This window comes from Hyperolius riggenbachi, chromosome 2 (assembly GCF_040937935.1).
Source record: "Hyperolius riggenbachi isolate aHypRig1 chromosome 2, aHypRig1.pri, whole genome shotgun sequence".
Lineage (NCBI taxonomy): Eukaryota > Metazoa > Chordata > Amphibia > Anura > Hyperoliidae > Hyperolius > Hyperolius riggenbachi.
The window spans coordinates 363,197,790-363,224,137 of record NC_090647.1 but is presented as its reverse complement, the minus strand read 5'-3'; the positions used below and the strand labels follow the sequence as shown (position 1 = coordinate 363,224,137).

Genomic DNA, 26,348 nt, shown 5'->3' with positions numbered 1-26,348 from the left:
GACTACCGATTTTATATCACTTGGTGATATATTTTTGCTTCCCATTGACTTAAATGTAGTCTGGAGCCTTGAGCACTAGTTGCTGGACTTTAATTTTTTTTTTTTTAATGCCACTTTTACGCATGGTTTCTGCATGTTTACTATGTAATTACGCATGGTTCCCCAATTTTTTTTTATGTATTGTTCCCGCATGCGTAAAAAGTGCAGACTTTTTTAGTAAATGTGGAAAAAAAAATGCAGAAATTATCGCTGGCGGTAATATAGCGGTCAAATCTCTTATTGCACGTGTTATTGTGAATAGAGCCCATGTGTGAGAGTGACATGCAGTTGGCTAAAAGACAAGTCTATGCAACTACAAATTGCAGAGTTGGTGTCACAATTAAGGTCTCATTTCCACTTTTGCATCACTCATGGTGATTTCATCAATGCAGTGTGATGATGCAGACTGCACTGTCCAATGTCTATGTATTTCAATAGGCTGGTGCACACCAGAGCGGGAGGCGTTTTGCAACAACGCATACTCCCGGGCTGCTGCAGATTTTGTATTGTGGAGGCATTTCTGCCTCAATGTTAAAGAGACTCTGTAACATCAAAAACCTCCCCTGGGGGGTACTCACCTCGGGTGGGGGAAGCCTCCGGATCCTAATGAGGCTTCCCACGCCGTCCTCTGTCCCACGGGGGTCTTGTTGCAGCCCTCCGAACAGCCGGCGACAGACCCGACTGTAGATTCAATATTTGCCTTTGCTGGCTCCAGCGGGGGCGCTGTGGCTGCTTTCGGCTCGGAAGTAGGCGGAAATGCCCGATCTCCGTCGGGTCCGCTCTACTGCGCAGGCGCCGGAAACTTGCGCCTGCGCAGTAGAGCAGACCCGACGGCGATCGGGTATTTCCGCCTACTTCAGAGCCGACAGCCGTCAGAGCGCCTGCGCAGGAGCCGGGAAGGTAAATATTGACGTCACCGCTGCACGGAGGGCTGCAGCGAGACCCCTGAGGGACGGAGGATCCGGAGGCTTCCCCCACCCGAGGTGAGTGCCACCCAGGGGACGTTTTGACGTTACAGTTCCTCTTTAAGTATAGGAAAAACGCAAACCGCTCTGAAAAACGGCACTTCAGAGCGGTTTGCCAGGTGGTTTTTGTTACAGTAGCTGTTCAGTAACAGCTTTACTGTAAAAATACATGAAATCTACTATACCAAAACCGCTACACAAAACCGCAAAATGCTAGCTGAAACGCTACAGAAAAAGAAAAGGCGTTTCAAAATCTGCTAGCATTTTGCGGATCTGCTAGCGGTTTTTGGTGTGCACTAGACCTATGTGCTCTGTTCCTATTTGAGAGTGGTGCAGGCATGACATCACGTGGCGGGTGGGGAAGGTGAGGAGAACAATGCTCTCCATAGGCTTCCCTATTCTTGGGTAAGTATAATTTTTTTTTTTATATGTTCCTTTAAAGCCAGATTGGGTTTGCTTTAAGGTGTACCTGAGACATGTAAAACCAAGGCGTTTAAACATACCTGGGGCTTCCTCTAGCCCTATGCACACTGTGGGCTCCCAGGCTGCCCTGTGGCAAATTGGCCGCTTGTGTTCAGTCGCGTGTGCATGTTCTGGCTTCACCTGCATCCCTATCACTCCTGTAGCATTCTGCACATTAGTACTGCCAAGGAAACACAACAGATGCAGTGTGAAAGGACCCTTGGGCTTTAGTGGAGCCGCACACCCGCTAAAGCATGGAGCCAATGGAGTCACACCACACACAATTTCTATTTTTGGGGGGGGGGCAATAATAAAGGTTGTTCTAAATCGGTGTACAAGGCACCATCGTAACACTTTTCTATTACTGAGAATGTCTTAGGGGAGTCACTAATATCAAGGAAGGGGCATGAGATGACTGAATCAAATGTTATAACATTAGTTGAATGGCTTTCAGACAGTAGCGTCGTGACGGGGGTGCGACCCGCACCAGGTGGAGGGACCCCAGCCGCACTAGAGGGGAAGCGCTCAGGGCCTGGGTGTCTGCACTTTATGGCAAAAATTGGCATTTGCCTCCCCCTGGCCGCCCGCTGCCCCCCCCCCTCCACCCACGTCCATATCTCGATCAGGCGGCGACCAATAGTGCTGGCGCTAGGACCTAGCACATCGCACTGATAAGCGGAAGTGACATCACTTCCGCATATAGAGTGTGGTGCGCCCGCTCTTACTGGTCAGGTCGCCCGCTGATTGAGGTCTGACTGACGCTACAAGGTATGTGGGGGGAGCGGCGGCTAGAGGGGGGTCCCTGTCACTCGTCCCCTAAAGGGGGGGCGCCTGTCACTCACCACCTAAATTGGGGGATTCCTGGCGCTACCTAAACTATCGAGGCCAGCCAGCCCAGCATCACTGTCAAAAAGGCCACAGCATCAGCACCAGTCAGGCCAGCATTACCGCCAGCCAGGTCACAGCATCACTGCCGGCCAACCCAGCCACAACATTGGCCACAGCATCACTGCCAGGCCTTTCAGCTCACACATCATCCACCATTCCAACCAAAAACAGTATTGCCAGGCAGAGAGGTGTCTACCATATTAAGGGGGCATTCTGCCTATTTATGTGAAATGCTGTCTATTTATGTGCCTCATGACTGCTGAATTTGTCTTGTTGGGGGCCTCATGATTGCTGACGTTGTCTTGTTGGGGGGCCTCACGATTCTTGACTTTGTCATGTTGAGTGCCTCATGATTGCTGAATTTGTCGGGGGTCACATGATTGCTAACTGCGAGACTATGGGAAAAGCTGAATCATCATATGAGACAATAGCATTAAACCTACTTTTTTTAGCTTTTTAAAACAGAAAATAAAACTGGGAGGCTCTAAAAAAAATGAATTCATTTATTTAGGAGTAGGATGGATGAAATTGTTTATCTTCACAGTTTATTTTCAACTTGGGTATTCCATAATGTTCATGTATGAGTTAAAACATTTGTATTTAGTTTAAATTGCTGTTGCCACTTTGCGGTAAGTGACTTGTGGGTTGCAGTTTGGGCACTCAGCCTCCAAAAAGTTCGCCAACACTGTCCTAGCCTATTTTTTGGCGTGGCAGGCTACGCATGCCACACAACGTAACCCTCATATTTTTTGGCAAGCTAGCTGCAGTGTGCTGATCTCTGCTGCCTACAGTATGTACAGTATACGTTGTTCTCTAGTGCCTGCACTGTGTGGTGATCTACCTCCAGTGTGTACAGTGTAAGGTGTTACTCTGTGCCTTTACTGATTGTAAACCAGCTGTATTGTATGCTGATCCCTGCTACTTTCAGTATGTACAGTATTAGCTGTAAAGCCTGGTACACACATACAATTTTGATTAGCCAATTTTAGCTCTGTTCATAAAATTAATTGTCTGTTGGCCCACTTACTGCATGGGGGTGGTAAAATTGGTCAGTGATTGACCAATCAAAATTGATCTATACCTATACTGATTGTAAATTATCTAAAGGACGGGGCTCCATCCAGTAATTCAATGGGTAGGCCCCTTATCTGTAGCTTACACCGCTGCTAAGTTCATGTATGTTTGGCCCCACCCATGGCCACGCCCACTCACAGCATGACCAGGCACATTTTGTGCCGCGGCACGCTTCATTTTTTTTTTTGGGGGGGGGGGGTGGAAGTCACTTACTTACCAATACACCAAGATTTCAAAAATAAGTCAGGAGATAAAAAGAAAAAACAACTTATGGCTTTATTCAAAAATGGCACATGTATACATGAGGGAAACAACAGATAAGCCTAGCAAAAGGGTCAAGGCAGTTTAAAGTTTCTGCTTCATCTTCCGCTGTGCACCAGTTCTTATACCCCCAAATTACGTGGTCATGATGTAATTTACTTGTCCAATAATAATATATGTCTCTGAGGGTCTTCTTCTTTCACTCCAAGAGGGCGGAGAATTCTCACAGCCTTGCACCTGGTCTTGACTACAGCACACAATCTCTCCTGCATCCTGCTCCCATAGTTACTTTCAAGGCCTTTACTTGTGTGACTTGAATCATCCCCCGATGGGAGGTTGCAGTACCAGGCACTCCATATCTGTTTAGAAATTCCTGAGAAGACAAAAAACTCACACAGTACCAGGTCTTAGCTAAAGCATGTCTGCAAAGAAAGAATCTGAGACTAACTTTAAAGGGTAACTCTATTCATCTGAATCATCTGTGTTACAATAGCCTTATTAAACATTGGTGTCACCTTATATCTATTAAGAGCATATATATGAAACTTGGATTAACATACAGCTATGACATTAACAGGGGTCTGTAAATTATCCGCACCGGGTGTCAAACACCCTAGCTACGCCGCTGCTTTCAGATATTATTGCTGTGTGAGGGTTTCTATAAAACTACAGTTTGTACTGTTCTTTCCAGCCCCCTTTTGCCAGGTGCCCCTTATTCTTCGTTGCAAAGAAGTGCTAAAAGGAAGTTGAGGACCTAATTTGATGAGCCCCAGACAGCTATAGGAAAATGAGGGGCACAGGAAAGACTCACAATAAAAATAGCTGCCCTGCTACAGAAACCACCCCATGTACTTTGACCAATTTCCCAGGCATTTGTGTGGGGGCGCTCTGGGTGCCCAAGCAACCCCCCCCCCCCTTTTAAATATCCATAAAAAGGCCCCTTTGGCTGTGAAAAGGAAGCTTTGCTCATGGCTGCAGTAAGCTCTGCCCACTGCACATGGGAAGACCTGCCCACCACCCATGGGAAGCTCCTCCCCATCTGGGACACGTTGGATGTAAAGAGATCACACACAGGAATCTTAGTGTAACTATCCCCGCAGCTGTGTGGGAGCAGGCAAGATGGTGTCTCCCTGACAGCTCCCTCCCCCAGCATCCACAATGACCTCTCTCTCAACCTTGTACCCCAGTGACCTCGCCCTCCACCTAGGACCCATACTAACCTCTTTCTCCACAGAATTAGCACTGCAGTGATCCTGCCTCCCCCAGCACCCACATGACCTTTCCCTCCCCCAGTGGCACCCCTCCTGTCCCCAGTGGCACCCACAGTGACCTCCCCAACACAGTGACCTCTCTCCCCCAGCACCACAATGACTTCTCCTTCCTGGAGCACCCACACTGACCTCTCATTCACCCAGCACCCACATTGACCTTTCCTTCCCCCAGCAGAACCCTACCTGTCCTTAGCAGCACCCACAGTGACCTCTCCAGCACCTAAACTCTCCCTCCTTCAGCACCTCCAATGACTCCCCCCTTCCTGCAGCATCTACACTGACATCTACTTATCCCAACATACACCCCCCCCCCCCCCCGCAATAGCTGGCATCCAGTACTCACACTCGAATGACACCAAGTACCTACATTGAGGCCTGACATTGCAACCAGTACTCACACCTGCACACAGCCTCCACATGGCACCCACTTAACCAGTACCCACACCCAAAGTACCTGCATTTGAAACCCACATGACACCCAATGAGTGTCCACCAATAGCCAGCACCCAGTACAGGCATGGCACCAAGTATTTGCAACTATGTCATACCTAGTACCTGCACCCAGCACCCACATGACTTCCAGTACATGCACCCAGATCTCACATGGCACGAAGTACCTGCAATCAACACCCGCATCACACTGGATACCCACCCATATCCAGAACCCACATGACACCCAGTACCCGCACCTAGAACCCACATGGCACCCAGCAACTGCATTCAGCCCCTACATAACAACCAATAACCCCTAGTCAGAAACTAGGAGGGGGGGGGGGGGGGGGAGAGATGTGTGGCCACCGGTGACAGGTTTAGACTGACTCCACACCATTGAATGCAGCTAGCGCTTCTGTGACTGAATAGATGTATCAAGCGGAGGGGCTCAGGGGGGTGGTTTGGGACAGTTGGAGAGCAGGGGTGGGGGGCAGATGAAGGTCACTGCAGGGCAAGGGGGTGTACTTGTAGGTACTTCTGTGAATTTTGGGGGAGAAGGGGCACAGTCCCTTTTTAAATATGAGCACCCCTCACCTAAGGACCCTCTGCATGGCCCTGAATTTTCCCATATCATGTACCTGTACCTAGGCATCCTTAAGGGCCCATTTCCACTAGGGCTGAATCGCTCTGTTTTCATGCAAGTAAAAAAAGAACTGAAAAAACAGCTTGCGATCGATAAGCTGCTTCCGGTTCACCTGCAGGAAAAAACAAAAGGCTTCCGAGACCCCATTACTTCACATTGGTATAGCAGGGGGATTTGGACACTAATATGAAGCTGCACAGAGATAGACGCGGTACACTAGTGGTAACAGAGTCTAGACACCATACAATAAAATGATCCAATTTTATAGCAATTCGAAAAAAGATAGTTTCTACAGTTTTTTAATTTCTGAAAATTCCGATTGGATTTCCTTTATTTTTTTTTTTAATTTACATTTTTCTTGATCGGGAGTGGTGGATATAAACTTTTTGCAAGTCTGTATGCTGTGTGGTGGATTGAAAATTTCATAATGTAGAGATGCAAGCAATTTTCTTCAGAGTTTTCAATCTTTTTTTCATATTTGAGGAAAAATTGAACATACGTTTGGTACATTTGTCAGATCTTTCAAATGTTAAAATCAATCAGAAAAACTGATTGTAAATCTTGAACTGAAAAGGAAAGTAAAACATTGTATGGTGTGTGGCCACCCTTAAAGAGACTCTGTACTATTAAAAAAAAGTGCCCCTGGGGAGTACTTACCTCAGGAGGGGGAAGCCTCTGGATCCTATTGAGGCTTCCCCTGTAGTCCTCCATCCCACAGTGGTCTTGCTCTAGCCCTCGCGATGCACAGCCGACAATTTGTCAGGCTGTGCAATATTTACCTTCCCCGGCTCCAGCGGGAGCACTGTTACAGCTCTCGGCTCGGAAATAGCAGATTCCAGTCAGGTCTGCTCTACTGCGCAGGCGACTTGTGTATGCGCAGTAGAGCAGACCCGACTGGGATTGGCTATTTCCAAGCAGAGAGCTGCTACTGTGTCTGCGCTGGAGTTGGGAAGGTAAAAATTTACATGGCTGCTGTCCAGGGACCCCTAGCGAGACCACTGTGGGACGGACGAGGATGGGGGAAGCCTCGATAGGATCCAGGGGCTTCCCCTCCCGAGGTAAGTATCAACCCCCCCCCCCCCCCATTGGCATAGTTTTCTAGATACAGATTTTCTTTAAAGTCATTGGGAATCGAAATAATAATAGTATATACTCGCATACAAGCCGAATTTTTGACCCCCAAAAAGTGGGTCAAAAGTTGGGGGGTCGGCTTGTATGAGAGTCTGGTGCTGGTGGTTGTGGTACACACTTGAGATAAAAGTCTTTGGAAACGGCAAGATCACAGACCAATTTTACCCCAATCCATGTAGTACGAGAGCCATACTCTACACAGTCTTTTCTATGGAGCTGCACTCCCCATCAGATAAAATCTTTGCAAGATGCTGCACACAAAGATGCCCGTACACACTAAAAAGATCATTATCTGCAAAAGATCTGTTCCTGCAAAATGCATTCATAGTCTGAGCTCTGCAGATCATCATACACACCTTGTTTAACAGACTTCATCTGCAGATCTGAAAATCCATCCTGGTGGATCTGTTTTACAGATGATTGTCAAACAAGGTGTGTATGAGGATCTGCAGATATCATAGACTACGAATGCATTTTGCAGGTACGGATCTTTTGCAGGAACAGATCTTTTGCAGATAATGATCTTTTGAGTGTGAACGGGCATCTTTGTGTGCAGCATCCTGCAAAGATTTTATCTGATGGGGAGTGCAGCTCCATAGAATAGACTGTGTAGAGTATGGCTCTCATACTACATGGAAGAGGGTAAAATTGGTCTGTGATCTTGCCTTTTCCAAAGACTTTTATCAGCACGGTGGCGTAGTGGTTAGCTCTATCACCTTGCAGCGCTGGGTCCCTGGTTCGAATCCCAGCCAGGGCACTATCTGCAAAGAGTTTGTATGTTCTCTCCGTGTCTGCGTGGGTTTCCTCCGGGCACTCCGGTTTCCTCCCACATTCCAAAAACATACGGATAAGTTATTTGGCTCCCCCTAAAAAATTGGCCCTAGTCTACAGTACTTACACTACATAATATAGACCTATGGCAATGGTAGGGATTAGATTGTGAGCTCCTTTGAGGGACAGTTAGTGACAAGATATATATATATATATATATGTATATATATATATATACTGTACAGCGCTGCATAATATGTCGGCGCTATGTAAATACTAAATATTTAATAATAATAATCTCAAGTGTGTATGAAGCATTAGTCTTCAGTTTTCTGTTTCTGAACAATCTGATGCAGAATTCACTGTACACATGCACGATTGCTGCTGCCTGCATGGATCTGGACTCGATCCCTCAAGTGACAGTTCAGGGCAAGTTCTGTTGTTAGGAAGGGGGCTGATGGACAATGACATGGTGTAGAACTGAGCAGGAGGGGAACCATTGGGTTTGACTGAGATAATCCTAGCAACACATCGGAGCTGCTAGAACTAGATTTTCAACAGAAACTGCCCAACCAGCCCTCTTGGCAGAGCATCCTATAGTGTATTACAATGCTTTAGATTCTCACAATCTAAAAAATATGGTCACATTTCACACAGTTTTGTAGTTGACAAAAAAAGTGATGGCAGCAGTCAGTTTCAGTCCTCAATGGGACCTTTTGTCAAGCAATTTTAATATACATTAAAACAAGTAGATAATCCTGAAAGTCAGTGTTGAGAGAACGCAAAAAGGATCCAGATGGTTGTAATAGATGAAGCGATGCCACATGTTGAGACAGCACCTCCAAAATGTATTGCCCAATTTCAAGCTGCGTAGAGTTTGCATTGCATTTCCATGCAATCTCCATGCCAGCTGAAATTATTAGCATCTTGTTCACCCTCTCTAATGTTGGGCTGCCTGTTGCAGATGCCATAGGTCTAACGGGTTAGAACACTGTATGTATGCACACGCATGCTCCACCCTCCCCCATTTGCCTTCCTTCCAAAATATGAAAGAGTTGGTAAGAGGGAGAAAGACGGAAATGGGTGGGGGAGCAGTTGGTGAACTTTCATCTAAAGAATACTTGCACACTATGCATTTTGTGGCACTGAAAAGTCATATCTCATATTAGATGTGCATTGCGACCATACACTGAAGCATACAGTACAATGAAGGTATGCTTCAGTGCCACTATATGCACACGTTGTTCAGTACTCCAAGGGGACACTTAATGTAAAAGTACCACAAATATAATTGCATCATGTTAGGATGAGATATGACTGTTCCTCTTTAAAGGGATAAGGTGGCAACCTCTGTGACCCTACTGATGCCAGGATGATCAGCAGTACTGCCAAGCAACTGGTATTGTTTAAAAGCAAATAAATATGGCAGTCTCCATATACCTTTTTGTTTCAGGGTTCCCTTTAACCTCAACTGCCCATGTGCCAGTAAAATGGACTATGGCCAATCTGCTCTACCTAGAAAGTTTCAAAGGAGGGTGAAGTCTATAAGGTGCTAGGACATCTAAGCTATAGGCTTCTGTGAGGTAAATCTGGGCCTGCTGGCAGCCCTGCTGATCTATTTGGCTGCAGAATTGTCTGAATCTTATCAGAAACAAGCTTGCAGCTAATCTTGTCAGATCTGACAATGTCAGAAACACCTGACCTGTTGCAAGGTTGTTCAGGGGTTATGGCTAAAAGTATTAAGTAGCCATTCATCTAGCGATGGATGGGCAGATTTAACAAAGAGACAAATCTCTTGCTAATAGAATTTGATGAGATCTGTCAGCTGCCCATACACCACAGGCCGATTCCCGATCAATTTCATGCTGAAATAGATCCATAATCGGCCTTGTAACGCCACCTCGACGCAGTGCCCCCCTAATGAAGAATGTGCCCTGTGTAAAGTATTAGCTGTCCACAGCCTGCGCTTGTCTCCCGCTGCCTCCGGGATATCTCCTCTGCATACACACCCCACATGGTTTCCTAGTAAGGGTGCTCGTGTGATGTCATAATACGCGCCCTTACTAGAAAACCACGTGGGGCGTGTGTGTACCGAGAGGGAAATGCGCCTGGAGCATCGGCAGGACAAGCGCAGGCAGCGGACAGGTGATGTACACTTTACACGGGGCACCTTCTTCATTAGGAGAGACCGTGCCGGGGGTTTTGTCGTGTTCGTCGTAAAATTGCACGCCGTTCCTGCCGCGCACCCATTCAAGCAGATCGGCCCAACATCTTGCAGGATGTGTGATGGAGAATGTGACCAATTTTCATCCTGAGGCTCCCTGCACACTGCAAATCCGTTTTCCGATTCTGATTACGATTCAGTTTCCGATTTTCAATTCCGATTTTTCCCTGAATACGTTCAACAGAAAAACAGATCAAAAAACGCAGCATGCAATAAAGATTAAAAAACTGAATCAGATTTAAAAATCGGAAATGCATGCAGTGTGCAAGAGGCCTGAAATTGGTCGCATTGTCGGGCATGCACTTGGCAGCACTGATTTTCATCCAATTCTATTATAATAATCAAATCGGATGGTCGATCGGCCACCAAGTCGCCTGATGTATGGCTACCTTTAAAGGCAGAGGATCAGCAGGATAGCCAGGCAACTGGTATTGCTTAAAAGGAAATAAATGTCAGCCTCCATATACCTCTCACTTCAGTTGGCCTTTAAAGGGCTTTCTAACTTTTGATCTCTTGGGCAGGCACCCATTCAAGCACAAGCTTTGAAATGAACTCCCCAAGAACTTATTGTACATGTTTGTGAAAAATGCTAGCCCTTTTTATAAATTGTAAAGGATATTAATAGCTAATCATATCTGTTTGTCCAGACCTTGACCGTGAAGAATTATCGTACTATATACAGGATCTTCTCAAAAAATTAGAATATTGTGATAAAGTTCATTATTTTCTGTAATGTACTGATAAACATTAGACTTTCATATATTTTAAATTCATTACACACAACTGAAGTAGTTCAAGCCTTTTATTGTTTTAATATTGATGATTTTGGCAAACAGCTCATGAAAACCCAAATTTCTTATCTCAAAAAATTAGCATATTTCATCCGACCAATAAAAGAAAAGTGTTTTTAAAACAAAAAAAAGGTCAACCTTCAAATAATTGTTCAGTTATGCACTCAATACTTGGTCGGGAATCCTTTTGCAGAAATGACTGCTTCAATGCGGCGTGGCATGGAGGCAATCAGCCTGTGGCACTGCTCAGGTGTTATGAAGGCCCAGGATGCTTCGATAGCGGCCTTAAGCTCATCCAGAGTGTTGGGTCTTGTCTCTCAACTTTCTCTTCACAATATCCCACAGATTCTCTATGGGGTTTAGGTCAGGAGAGTTGGCAGGCCAATTGAGCACAGTAATACCATGGTCAGTAAACCATTTACCAGTGGTTTTGGCACTGTGAGCAGGTGCCAGGTTGTGCTGAAAAATGAAATCTTCATCTCCATAAAGCTTTTCAGCAGATGGAAGCATGAAGTGCTCCAAAATCTCCTGATAGCTAGCTGCATTGACCCTGCCCTTGATAAAACACAGTGGACCAACACCAGCAGCTGACATGGCACCCCAGACCATCACTTACTGTGGGTACTTGACACTGGACTTCAGGCATTTTGGCATTTCCCTCTCCCCAGTCTTCCTCCAGACTCTGGCACCTTGATTTCCGAATGACATGTAAAAGTTGCTTTCATCCGAAAAAAGTACTTTGGACCACGGAGCAACAGTCCAGTGCTGCTTCTCTGTAGCCCAGGGCATGTGCTTCTGCCACTGTTTCTGGTTCAAAAGTGGGTTAATGCTTCCATCTGCTGAAAAGCTTTATGGAGATGATTTCATTTTTCAGCACGACCTGGCACCTGCTCACAGTGCCAAAACCACTGATAAATGGTTTACTGACCATGGTATTACTGTGCTCAATTGGCCCACCAACTCTCCTGACCTGAACCCCATAGATAATCTGTGGGATATTGTGAAGAGAAAGTTGAGAGACACAAGACCCAACACTCTGGATGAGCTTAAGGCCGCTATCGAAGCATCCTGGGCCTCCATAACACCTGAGCAGTGCCACAGGCTGATTGCCTCCATGCCACGCTGCATTGAAGCAGTCATTTCTGCAAAAGGATTCCCGACCAAGTATTGAATGCATAACTGAACATAATTATTTGAAGGTTGACCTTTTTTGTTTTAAAAACACTTTTCTTTTATTGGTCGGATGAAATATGCTAATTTTTTGAGATAGGAAATTTGGGTTTTCATGAGCTGTATGCCAAAATCATCAATATTAAAACATTAAAAGGCTTGAACTACTTCAGTTGTGTGTAATGAATCTAAAATATATGAAAGTCTAATGTTTATCAGTACATTACAGAAAATAATGAACTTCATCACAATATGCTATTTTTTTGAGAAGATCCCGTATATTTTTCTTTCTTCCTATCCATGACAAAACGTACATTTTATAACGCAGGCGCATCTCTGTGTTCTACCGTTGTTGTCCTCTTTGGATTGACGTAATTCACAATCCACGCCCAATTCATCTTTCTGGCTCTACTGACGTCTGATAGACTCTCATTAGCATAGAGACGGCCTCCCGATCGACTGGTAACGCCTGTTTTGCGTTTCTAGCTTCCATTTGTCGGGTCTGGCTGTATCGTTGGCCGTAGAAGGTTCCCGGCGTCTCTACTGCTCCTTGTCTTCCTCATCCTCAGCCGCCCCTCATCCCCCGGAAGCCGGCACTCGGAGCCTCTCGTGTGTGCGCTGTGTGAGAGTCCGGTGCCTCCCAGTATCGGAGACCGGGGGAGAGGGGAGGCCTGATAGCACAGCGCTGGCCACACTGGCGGAGGGCAGGCCTGAGCAGCGGCCACAAGTGACGCAGCTGGCCCACCGCGGAGCCCGAGCTGCTCGGCTTCACACCTGGCCACGCTGAAGAGTTGCCCCGGAGCGGGCACGGAGGATTTCCTCTCCGGGGTTTGATGATGTACCCGCGGTGGGGTTCCGGATCTTTCCCGGCAACCCCTCTCACTAGCGGCTGAGCCTCCCAGTACACCAGCGGTGAGTATAGCTGCCCTCTACCCCTCCCTGTGGAAGCGGCCAGCTCTGGTGATCCCCAGGGACTGTGTATATATAGCTACATCTGGCGTGCAGTGTGCTGCCAGATCTGCTGCCCTGACTGTACTCGGTAATGTTTACACTCCCAGCCGGGAGTAGAATGAATGTCCAGCCAGAAGTGTGTGCCTGGCATGGATCACTCCTGGAGGTCTAGCAGCAGCACTGCACTTGTCTTGTGGCACACTCCGTATCTTTATGCTCCGAAACCGTCGTACATTTCAGCTAGAATTTGTATTTATAAGTCCAATGATTTCCATGTACAGTAAAACCTTGGATTGCAACTAACTTGTTTTGCAAGACTGGCAACTTTTTTTTTTAACTTTATAAGCAATGTCTTGGTACACAAGTACAGTACTTATAAGCCCGTCACATTATCACTACTGAGCCATGGCTCTTCTCTTTAATGCTGAGAATACCTTCTCTGCCATGGCTGTCAGCTAACACAGGGGAGAGATGAAATTTCAACTTGTGATTAGACACAGATGAGTGAGAATAAAGGTGCGTACACACGCCGGACTGGAGGCAACGACGGGTCCGTCGTTGCCTCCCGCTGGGTGGGCGTGCCAACGACAGTCCGGCGTGTGTACGCACTGTCGGCGGACTGATACGGCTGCTTCTGAGCGATCCGCCCGGCGGATCGCTCAGAACCAGCCGTATCAGTCCGCCGACAGTGCGTACACACGCCGGACTGTCGTTGGCACGCCCACCCAGCGGGAGGCAACGACGGACGCGTCGTTGCCTCCAGTCCGGCGTGTGTACGCACCTTTAGGCTAAACTCTCTACATGCATACAGGGTGCATTTCTCTGTTTTCCTTCTGTGCAAGAGTTTAGGTCCACATGGAAATCAATCCTGCAGCATTATGCTGGGAATACACTGCTTGAATTCTGAGCTGATAAGATGGCTTGATAGATAATTTCCGACATGTTCGATCATTTTGCCGCTCCATTTCTCATTGAAGTGAATTGAAAAAAAGATAAGAGAATCGAGCATGCAAAACGATCGGGCGCAGAATCAACCTGTGTATTCCCAGCATAATGCTGCAGGATTGCTTTTAGGCCTCTTTCACAGTGGGACGTTGCGTTTGATGCGACGTTAAAGTCTCACAACATGCCCCTAACGCAGCGCTTGTAGGTTATGAAATTGGGCGTTATTTTGCACTGCGTTGTCTCTCGGTGCTTTGTTTTCATCGCATACTGATAGAATGAAAATTGTGCATGCGTTTTTTTTTTTTTTAAAACCTTACTGAGCATGTGCAACACACATAACGCAGCTAATGTATTGCTAAACGCACAGCATGCAGCACTTTCTAAATATTGCTACACGTTACACACAACGCAACGTGTGCACTGTGAATGTTGCACAGACTTTGTATTGCTGTGCGTTAGTCTGCGTTAGAAAATTTTCTAACGTGTGACTTTAACGTCGTACTGTGAAAGAGGCCTTAATGTGGACCTGAACTCTTGCACAGGGCAGAAGGAAAACCCTAGAAAAATGCACCCTGTATGTATTTAGAGAGTTTAGCCTAATTCTCCCTCATCTGTGTCTAATCACAAGTTGAAATTTCATCTATCCCCTGTGTTAGCTGACAGCCATGGCAGAGATGGCAAATAAGGTCATTTGAAAGCACAGAATGTTAACAATATGTCTGCTTCTATTAACCACTTAAGCCCAACTGGACGAGATTTCTCGTCCAGTTGGGCTGCGCGCACTCCCGCGGGTCGCGCGCGCTCCCGCGGCCCCCCCCCCCCCCCGTGCGTGCCCCCGCTGCTGGCCGCTAGATTACCGATCAGTGAAAGGGATTATAAATCCCTTTCGCTGATCGGACCCCCCCGGAGAAAAGCCGACAGCGTCTCTTCAGATGCTGCGGCTTTTCTGAGCTCTGGGCTCCTTTCTTCTGCCTGGGAGCGAGATCGATCGCTCCCAGGACTTTTTGATCCTGGCCATCTTGTGGCCAAATAGCAAATTACACCTGTAAAAAAAAAAAAAAAATCAAATTAAACATATAAATATATAAAAAAAACCCCTGTTTACCTCCCACACCAAAAAATACCCACATACAAGTTTAAATTAAAAAAAAAAAAAAAAAAAAAAAAAAAATTACAATAAAAAAAAAACATAAATAGTTACCTAAGGGTCTGAACTTTTTAAATATGCATGTCAAAGGAGTATATCAATATGATTTAATAAATTATGGGCTTCTAAACAGTGATGGACGCAAAACGGAAAAAATGCACCTTTATTTCCAAATAAAATATTGTCGCCATACATTGTGATAGGGACATAATTTTAACGGTGAAATACCCGGGGCATATGGGCAAATACAATACGTGAGTTTTAATTATGGAGGCATGTATTATTTTAAAACTATAATGGCTGAAAACTGAGAAATAATGAATTTTTTCCATTTTTTTTTCTTATTCTTCCTGTTAAAATGCATTTACAGTAAAGTGGCTCTTAGCAAAATGTACCACCCACAGAAAGCCTAATTGGTGGCGGAAAAAACAAGATATAGATCAATTAATTGTGATGAGTAGTGATAAAGTTATTGGCAAATGAATGGGGGGTGAAAGTTGCTCGGATGTAAAAAAATGTCAACCCTTTGGGCTTAAGTGGTTAAAGCAGGAAGTAGAAACAGTGAAGATTTATTGTAGGATTTGTATCGGCTGTAACACATGTTTTTCTGTAAAGGTTATTATGTTGTGTATATTTTAGAGCAGAGAAGATCCTCTGAGTTCAGGTCCACTTTAATCTGAGTGTAAGGACTATACAGTGTCAAATTTTGTGAAATCCTACAAGGCTGCATTCAATTGCAATTGTGATTTATTTAATTTATTTATTTATTTATTTTTGCATTACTTTTCCAGGGGATTGCGTTTTGTGATTTTATTTATTTTTTTTTTTTCAATCTAGTGAATGAGAATCACAACACAATCGTTGCGAAAATGCTACATGCAGCACGTTTGTGATAGGCGATAATCGCAATCGCAGTGAGACTAATTCCATAGGATTAGGTGTGACTCATCACTTTGCTTGAGCTGGTGATCAGCAAAGCGTGAATTGCATGCACAAAAGGAGGCAAAAACTTTCATTGGATAACATTCTTATTGAAGATGCAAAGTTCTTCAAAAGACTGGCACCACGCTGAGTATTTATAGCTTTATATATTTATTGCAGCATCAAAAATAACAGCAACGACAGCCCGCTGTTTCGGCCAAAAAGCCTTTGTCAAGTCGCTCGTTATCTGGCCACAACTTTGCTGTGGTGACCGCTTGGTACATGGGTGAAGACCTTGGCACACCTTCTTATTGTGCCTTTATTGGTGCTCCTGGATATACGTCGTTATATTAAAGATGCATATATTTTGGGAGACTAGGGGGAGGGGTTTAATGGTGCTTAGGGCAATTGCATGTAAATCCATAGTACATTGCTTTTCATGTGCTCCTATAGAGTTTATATTGTGCGTGCCATCACATAAAAACTGCAGCAGGCAGTGCGACTGTGCTTTGGTAAAAATTGCAATGCATGTTATTGCTGTGGTGGAAATGTGCACCCCGAGTGTTAATTGGTTGCCACTGCAATTTTCTGAATGTCCGGTGGCTTGTCCATCTCATCTCGATAGATATTCAGTTCTCCTTTATGCTTTTCAAATTAGTCCTTGGCTAGAATCTCCACAAATATGGTAGGCTGATTGGCCTCTCTACTTATGTACCACTAATCTGGCAGCTGTACTGTCCCACTGTTACTCAGCAAGTAGAAAAATAAAACAAACTACTACTTGAGAATTCCCCTCACCTCTTTTTGAGAAAATATACTTGTCCTAAACCTTGCAAGTTTTTCAATATGGTCAAACTGATGCGATGCCTACAGTAAGTAACAGCTGCATAGGAAGTAAGCAATCTACAATGCATGTGTTCTGAGACGGGGTGTTTGTAAATTTACTTATTTAACATTTCTCATAAGTAGTAATTTTAAGTGTTAAAGGGAAATGAGCAACTCAGCAATTTTTTTTATTTTATTTCAAAAGTACACCCCCAGCTCTTAAAGTGAACCGGGCACCTTTTTTTTTATCACTCTGGACATTTCTATAGCACATGAAAAATGCATGCCGACAATCTGTTTCATTATTAAAATAAACTTTCATTTTACCTTGTATTTTACATTCAAAGTAGTTTTATTAGCCTGTTTCAGCAGGCCTGCCCGACAGTCCCCTTCCTTCAGGAACCTAATTGTTTTATTAAGCTAATTACCAAGAGGTAAACAAAGCATTTTCATCAGGGAGTGAGTAATTAGGACTGTTTCTTCAAAGACATTGTATGTGTCAAGATAGCATCTCTGACTTCTGTAAATAAGGAATGTGAGAAGGGGAGGGGGGAACATGGCAGCTTCTATGCCAGGAGAGATTCCAGTGAAAGTAAAGGGAACTGAGCACATTCTAAGGGGACCTGAACTCAGAACTCCTCTCTGCTCTAAAAGATACACAACAGCATAATAACCTTTAAAGGATACCACAACTGAAATGTGACATAATGAGATAGACATGTGTATGTACAGTGCCTAGCACACAGATAACTATGCTGTGTTCCTTTTTTTCTTTCTCTGCCTGAAAGAGTTAAATATCAGGTATGTAAGTGGCTGACTCAGTCCTGACTCAGACAGGAAGTGACTACAGTGTGACCCTCACTGATAAGAAATTCCCCCTTTTTACCTCTTTCTTGCTCTCAGAAGCCATTTTCTGCTAGGAAAGTGTTTTATAGTTGGAATTTCTTATCAGTGAGGGCCACACTGTAGTCACTTCCTGTCTGTCAGGACTGAGTCAGCCACTTACATACCTGATATTTAACTCTTTCAGGCAGAGAAAGAAAAAAAAGGAACACAGCATAGTTATCTGTGTGCTAGGCACTGTACATACACATGTCTATCTCATTATGTCACATTTCAGTTGGGGTATCCTTTTAAAGAGACACTGAAGCGAAAAAAAAATGATGTAATGAATTGGTTGTGTACTATGAATAATTACTAGATTAGCAGCAAAGAAACTATTCTCATACTTTTATTTTCAGGTATATAGTGTTTTTTCCTAACATTGCATCATTCTCTAATATGTGCAGATTACACAACACTCAGCATTCAAAATGAGTCTTTCAGAGCAGTCTGTGAAGTAATGACCTCTCCTCTAGCAGAGTAAAAGTAAATATCCAGGAACAGTTGAGATAATAGTCAGATAACAGCCCTCTCCACGACTAAGGGCTGGTTCAGACGGACGCTTGCGGACCGTTTACCGCAAGCGTTCGGAGCGTCGCGGTAAACGCTCCCATTCAAGTGAATGGGAGCGTTTACACCGAGCTTTTGCGCGCTTTTACCCGAACGTGGCGTTCGGGTCCCGATTTTCGCGAGCGTTCGGGCTGCCCCTGGAATCGACATGTTGCTTCCAGGGAGCGGCCAACCGCGACGACTAATGTTCCCCTAGGGGAAGAAAAAAACGCGACCGCATCACGACGCGAGCGAAGGGTACTGAAAGCCTGACCGCGCAGCCGCCGCAACGCCCCTAGACGCGACGCCACGCAGACGTCCGTCTGAACCAGCCCTAACTTAGTCGGAGAGCTTAATGCCTTGTTTGCATAGAGATAACTGGAGTTTCTCAACTCTTCCTGTACTGGAAACAATTAGACTGATGTATCTGATCTTAATGTTTTATTTCTTAGCTGTACTACACATACAAATCATAATATCAGTTTTTTTTTTCGTTTCAGTGTCTCTTTAAACAAAACAAACAATTATTTGTTAAAGCTGATATAAATCTTAAAATAAATCTGAACAGTTTCTACTTCCCGATTCATGGAAGCAGACATATTGTTTACAGCCTGTGCTTTCAAATTGGCTTATCCCCTGTGTCACATGACTGCCATGGCAGATAAGCCCATTTAAATGCACAGGCTATGAATAATTTGTCTGCTTCCATGAATCCATGTGACAAATGTATTTGTTTGAAGGTCATTATGCTGTTGTGTATGTAAGGTCCACTTTTTGAGTGTGCTATAAAGGGGAGGGGGGGGGGTGTTGGGAGGCCCTTTATTACTTACTTACAGGGTGCTTCTTTGTCATTAACCCCCAACCCCCCCCCCCCCCCCCTCCGTTTGGTATGTGCCATCTTCTCCACAAACAGTTCACGTCAGCGCTGTTAAAGTGCAGCAATGCATGCTCAATTTACAGAGCTTTTCTGGCCGACATGGACTAGAACTTCCCACTATGCATTGGGGCGCGTGCACAACACTGCCGGGAACTTACAAACTGGTTGTTGTGGGGTGGATATAATATTTTTTTAAAAAATTTTTTGGGGTGGTGCTCAGTTGCCTGGTATGCACATCTGCTCCTGGCCCTCTTCTCTGCCATGCAAGTATGTGATGCTATTTCACATAGTCTATAAGGGAACTGCCTATCATTCCAGGATTTTCTGCACTTTTGGCCTCCCCTTTTCAGTTTCAGTGGGGGGGGGGGGGGAGAGGAGTGATGAGGTATGGGTGGGTTGATTTCATTATCTGAAGGGGGGAGGATTGGACCACTACACAGTAATTTCCTTGGCTGTGGTCAAGAGGGTGGGTGGAGCTAAGAGATTATGTTGGACCAACACATTATGTAATTGAACATTTGTAAACTTGTAACTTTTATCGTTCTGTGCTTCTGGATACTGAGAAGTGAAGTTTGGAGTCTGTGTACCTGTTATTAGGTGATCTGGCGTGCACATCTGTTTTCTTGCATAGATCTTGTGCTGCTTACTTTTTTTTCCCCCCCTCATTTCATGGCTTAATGAAAACCCGAGGCGGGGTTCTTCCATCGCAATCCATATACAGAGGCCGGGTCTGTCTATAGAGCCCAGCCTCTGTTGCTAGTTAGTTCCCTCCAAAGCCCCCCCTGCGCGCTGTCAGACCCCATAAAACACAGCCATGCTATGCGGCTGTGTTTACCTCACTACTGTCAGTCTCGGCTGCTCCCCGCCTCCTGAATCGCTCCGGTCCTTTCCCTCCAATCAGCGGCGAGGGAAGGGACGTGGGCGGGTGAGCGGCGAGACTGACATTAGTGAGATAAACACAGCCGGCTGCAACACGCTGCGTGTCGCCAGCGCAGCTGTGTTTTTATGGAGTCTGACAGCGCGCGGGGGGGCCTTTGAAAGAAACTAACCAGCAACAGAGGCTGGGCTCTATAGACAGGCCCAGCCTATGTATATGGATGTCGATGGAAGAACCCCGCCTCGGGTTCTCTTTAAGTTTAGATTTACATAGAAGCTCCAGCCTAACTTCACCCCACACTTCTTATCCACTTCAGCATGGGCTTAAAGGACACCTGAAGTGAAAGGTATATGGATGCTGCCATATTTATTTTCTTTTTAAGCGATACCAGTTGCCTGGATATCCTGTTGATCCTCTGCTTCTTGGTACTTTGGGCCATTAACCCCGAACAAGCATGCAGCAGATCAGGTGTTTCTGACGTTAAGACCCATACACACGTCAGATTTTTCCGAACGACGGGTCGTTTGAACGTCCCGTCCAGTCGTCCGCACGCCAAATCGGGCGTGTGTACAGACTGTCGTTCAGGTGATAAGACTGATTTTTTTCCACTGTATTTTTGAGCGATCGCTCTATTGGCACTTTTTTTTTTTACATTGCAGTCGTGATTACTCAAATAGCAAAAAATTGATGCATACACCGCGTTTTCATTTAATGCAAATCGCCGGCAATCGTGGCAGTGAGATCACTGCGGTAGAGTCTGAAGCCAGATTAAAAATGTTTTTTACCTTTATATACATGTGAGGCATGTTTGCCCCTGCTAAAACGTCGCTATGCCGCGGCATAACGAGGGGTCTTTACCCCCTAATTCCCCCCTGCAAAATCCACGACCAACTTGGTCGTGGATTTTGCTGCCTTAAGCGCTTCCGTGTTAGGCCGGGCTATGAGCTGCAGCCCTGCCTCACACGCATCTATCAGCGGCGGATCTCCGCCTCTCCCCCGGCCCTCTCAGCGAAGGCAGACTGAGAGGGGCAGGGGAGAGGCGGAGATCCGCAGCTGATAGACACGTGTGAGGCAGGGCTGCAGCTCATAGCCCGGCCTCATACAGAAGCGCTCCCCGGAGTTAGCAGGGGGGATTTGGGGGGTAAAGACCCCTCGTTATGCCACGGGATAGCGGCGTTTTAGCAGGGGCAAACACGCCCCTGTTGAATATTAGCTAAAATGCCATTTTTAATCTGGCTTCAGACTCTCTTTAAATTACACTTAAGCTGGCCATACACTGGCCCGATTTGCGGCCGTTTCGACAGCAGATTCGATCACTGGGATCGAATCTGCTGCCAATCGTTCGCGCTAAACGCACCCGCCGATCCGATTTCCTCCCGAAATCGGATCGGTCCGTCGATTGCGCCGTGCGGAAAAATACCGTCGATCGCCCGCAGGTAAGGAGCGCGTCGCTAGCGGCGGCCGATCCGATCAGGTATACATTACCTGACGCTGGCTCCCGGGCATCTTCTCCGCTCTGTTCCTGCTTCCATCCCAGCGTACATCAGCTTCCTGTGTCACTGCAGTGACCAGGAAGTTCAAATAGTGACACAGTGTACGCTGGGATGCGGTGCGGGGTGCAGCGCGGAGAAGAGGACCCGGAGCCAGCTTTAGGTAATGTATACGGGGGGGGGGACAGGCGGCAGGAGCAGCTCAACAGATTGTGATCGGTTTCAGGCTGAAACCGATTCACAATCTGTTTGCAGTAAAGGCAGCCATACGATCCCTCTCTGATCAGATTCGATCAGATAGGGATCGTTCAGCCGGTCGATCTAATGGCAAATCGACCAGTGTATGGCTACCTTAACTCTTTGAAAAGCACTAGTGGTAAACTGCCGCTAATCTCTCCAGTGTGAATGGGCCCTTATGCTTGGAATACATGATACGTTTTTGGTGCTCGATTCTCTTCCGCTTCTCTTTCCATTCACTTCTATCAGAAATCGAGTGGCAAAACTGCTGCAAAGATTTTACTGGATGAACTATCAGGGAGCTAAGGAAGGGATAAAGAATCGGTCTTTACTGTACAGCCAGCTCTGACCAGTGCCTTGGAGCTGAGGGTCATGCCTACTAATTAAAACTTGTTACACTCAACTGTATCTAAATAAACACAGCTCAGTGCAGCTGGTTTCTATAGCATTTATATGTGGAATAAACAGTTTTTTCAGTTTGTTCTTTTCAGGGTTGTGGAGTCGGAGTCAGGGCAATTTTTGGGTACCTGGAGTCTGAGTTGGGAGAAAATGCTCGGACTCCCAATAATAATAATAATAATCCGAACATTTGTATAGCGCTTTTCTCCTGTCGGACTCAACGCGCTCCTAATGAATTTAAACTGTAATTAAAAACGCAAACGCGTCGCCTGCACCATTCTCAGGTGATTTCCCAGCGATAACGTTTCAGTGCTATAGAAGCGCTAAACGCGATCACGGCAAAATCGGTGCAGTGTTCGGTGATTTTTTTTTTCCCCGCTTGAAATCGCGGAAAGATCACTTAAGGAAAACGCCGGCAAAAATCGCCTGCGTTTTGCGTTTCTAAGTGTGAATGGGGCTTTAGAGGTAGAAGATCAGCCGGCTAGCCAGGTAACTGGTATGGTTTAAAAGGGAATAAACATGGCAGCCTCCATATGCCCCTCACTTCAGTTGTATTTTAAAATTCCTAAGCGTTGGCAGTTAAGTGATGCAATTCATTTTACATACTTTCAATCAACAAAATTGTAATTTGCAAATTAGAGGAGTTGGTGGAATCCTATCCTGAGGAGTTGGTGGATTTTTGTACCGACTCCACAGCCCTGTTTCTTTACAAGAGCTCGGGTCCACTTTTAACTGCTATACGACCGCTCCACGCCAATTGGCGTGGACGTGGCGGCAGCCCCAGGACCACTAAACGCCAATTAGCGTGAAGTCATGGGGCGGGGTTTTGCGGGAGCTCTGCACCGTCATCAATCTCCCAGCGGCGATCGTCGCTAGGATACTGTTAGACTGCAAAACCGCCGTCTATTTGCACTGTACAGCGATGTGATCTATGGCAGCGCTGTACTGGGGACAGCCATGTGGCACGGCTGTCCCCCTGGGAGGCACGAGCGATCGTCTGTCATAGGCTCATCGCAGTAATTGGCTGGGGAGAGGGGAGGCTGGTCATAAAGTAAAAGATAAATGGTGAACTTTATTAAAATCAAATTTAAACAGGGAGGCAGAGTTGTACGGCCTAAATTGAGCTGCAGTGGCCTAAATTGTAAAAAAAAATAGCCTTGTCACTAGGCGGGGTGTAAGCCTACGGTCCTCAAGTAGTTGTGAGTAGTATTTTTATCTCTCAGGTTATTGAGATTCTGGGAGGCAGTTGAGTATAATGCTGGGCATACATAGCTTGTTGTTGCAGCTCGATTCTCCCATTTGATCGTTTCACTACTCGATTCCGCAGTCAGTTCTTTTATGCTCCACTTGTTTTTATCTTTTTCCATTCACTGCAATCCAGAATCGAGCGGCGACATGATCGAGCGGGAGATCAGACATGTCGGAAATTATCAAGCCATCTTAATGGCTCAAAAACAAGCCATGTATGCCCAGCATAAGAGACCAATTGCAGTGGAAATGCTACTGATAGGTTTTGTATTACATCTACAAACTTTTCATTTGTCTTTTTTTTTTTTTTTTTTTTTTTTTTTTTATACTTTATTGAAAGTAGTTTATACTTGTGTGCCATTTCAAGTGCTCATATTTTGTATAACTTGTATCCTGTAATAAGTGGTTGGTACATTCTTCACTTTGCACGGAAGTTATTTTCTGTTTCATCATTTAGGTAAGCTGATAGTTTTTTTTTCTTTGCAGAGCAGTTATTGCACAGTTTGTGTTTCCTGTATTAACCTCTAATTGTGTCAGTAAAATTAAGCAGTTTGTTGAATTCACCCTAATGAACTTAAAGTGGACCTGAATTCTTGTACAGGACAGAAGGAAAACCTTTAGAAATGTACCCTGTATGGGTTTAGATAGTTGAACCTATCTAATTCCACCTCATCTGCGACTAAGCACAAGTTAATTGACCCCTCAGCTATGTCAGCTGCCTGCTACAACAGAGATCTAATTGGTATCCCCCCCCCCCCCCCCCCCAAAAAAAAAGTAAAGCGGTGCGGAGGGGACGACTTCACCCCCCCCCCCAACCTGTGTCCCCCATCCCTGCTACCCCTCCAGCTAGTTTCCGCAAAACTTGTTACAATGTATAGCAGCGGCAAGTGCTTACCCACTCCTTCTTCTACTTCCTGCTTTGGTTCATGATTTGGTTGTTTTTAATAAATTGATTTGAATGAATCAATTCATTGAAAAGAGCTAAACTTCCCGTTACTACGCATCACTGTCTGCAATGCCGCCCTCTATATTTTAGATTTTTAGATCAGTATTTTTTTAACCACTTGAAGACTGCAGTGCTAAACCCCCCTAAAGACCAGGCCATTTTTTACAATTCAGACCGCTGCAGTTATAACTGTTTATTGCTCGGTTATACAACTTACCACCCAAACAAATTTTACCTCCTTTTCTTGTCACTAATAAAGCTTTCTTTTGGTGCTATTTGATTGCTGCTGCCATTTGTACTTTTTATTATATTCATCAAAAAAGACATGAATTTTGGCAAAAAAATGATTTTTTTAACTTTCTGTGCTAACATTTTTCAAATAAAGTAAAATTTCTGTATACATGCAGCACGAAAAATGTGAACAAACATGTTTTTGATTAAAAAAAACCCATTCAGCCTATATTTATTGGTTTGGGTAAAAGTTATAGCGTTTACAAACTATGGTGCAAAAAGTGAATTTTCCCATTTTCCAGCATCTCTGATTTTTCTGACCCCCTGTCATGTTTCATGAGGGGCTAAAATTCCAGGATAGTATAAATATCCCCCCAAATGACCCCATTTTGGAAAGAAGACATCCCAAAGTATTCACTGAGAGGCATAGTGAGTTCATAGAAGATATTATTTTTTGTCACAAGTAAGCGGAAAATGACACTTTGTGACAAAAAATTAATAATAAAGTTTCCATTTCTGCTAACTTGTGACAAAAAAAAATGAAATCTGCCACAGACTCACCATGCCCCTCTCTGAACACTTTGGGATGTCTACTTTCCAAAATGGGGTCATTTGTGGGGTGTGTTTACTGTCCTGGCATTTTGGGGGTGCTAAATTGTAAGCACCCCTGTAAAGCCTAAAGGTGCTCATAGGACTTTGGGCCCCTTAGCGCACCTAGGCTGCAAAAAAGTGTCACACATGTGGTATCGCCGTACTCAGGAGAAATAGTATTGTGTTTTGGGGTGTATTTTTACACATACCCATGCTGGGTGGGAGAAATATCTCTGTAAATTAGATTTTTTTTAGATTTTTTTTTTTTTTTTACACACAACTGTCCATTTACAAAGATATTTCTCCCACCCAGCATAGGTATGTGTAAAAATACACCCCAAAACACATTATACTACTTCTCCCGAGTACAGCGATACCACGTGTGGCACTTTTTTGCACCCTAACTGCGCTAAGGGGCCCAAAGTCCAATGAGTACCTTTAGGATTTCACAGGTCATTTTGAGACATTTGGTTTCAAGACTACTCCTCACGGTTTAGGACCCCTAAAATGCCAGGGCAGTATAGGAACACCACAAATGACCCCATTATAGAAAGAAGACACCCCAAGGTATTCCGTTAGGAGTATGGTGAGTTCATAGAAGATTTTACTTTTTGTCACAAGTTAGCGGAAAATGACACTTTGTGAAAAAAAACAATAAAAATCAATTTCCGCTAACTTGTGACAAAAAAATAAAAGCTTCTATGAACTCACCATACTCCTAACGGAATACCTTGGGGTGTCTTCTTTCTACAATGGGGTCATTTGTGGTGTTCCTATACTGCCCTGGCATTTTAGGCGCCCTAAACCGTCTCAAAATGACCTGTGAAATCCTAAAGGTACTCATTGGAATTTGGGCCCCTTAGCGCAGTTAGGGTGCAAAAAAAGTGCCACACATGTGGTATCGCTGTACTCGGGAGAAGTAGTATGTGTTTTGGGGTGTATTTTTACATATACCCATGCTGGGTGGGAGAAATATCTCTGTAAATGACAATATTTAGATTTTTTTACACACAATTGTCCATTTACAGAGATATTTCTCCCACCCAGCATGGGTATATGTAAAAATACACCGCAAAACACATTATACTACTTCTCCTGAGTATGGCGATA

General features: G+C 45.0%; 1 protein-coding gene across 1 annotated transcript in view; it reads left to right on the top strand.

Annotated features, from left to right (window-relative positions):
• The first annotated feature begins 12,582 nt into the window (after positions 1-12,582).
• Positions 12,583-26,348, top strand: part of HIPK1 (homeodomain interacting protein kinase 1) — a 139,853-nt gene continuing 126,087 nt past the window's right edge. The window contains 1 exon segment of the mRNA XM_068266186.1: positions 12,583-13,034. The gene's annotated coding sequence lies outside the window, so the exon portion shown is untranslated.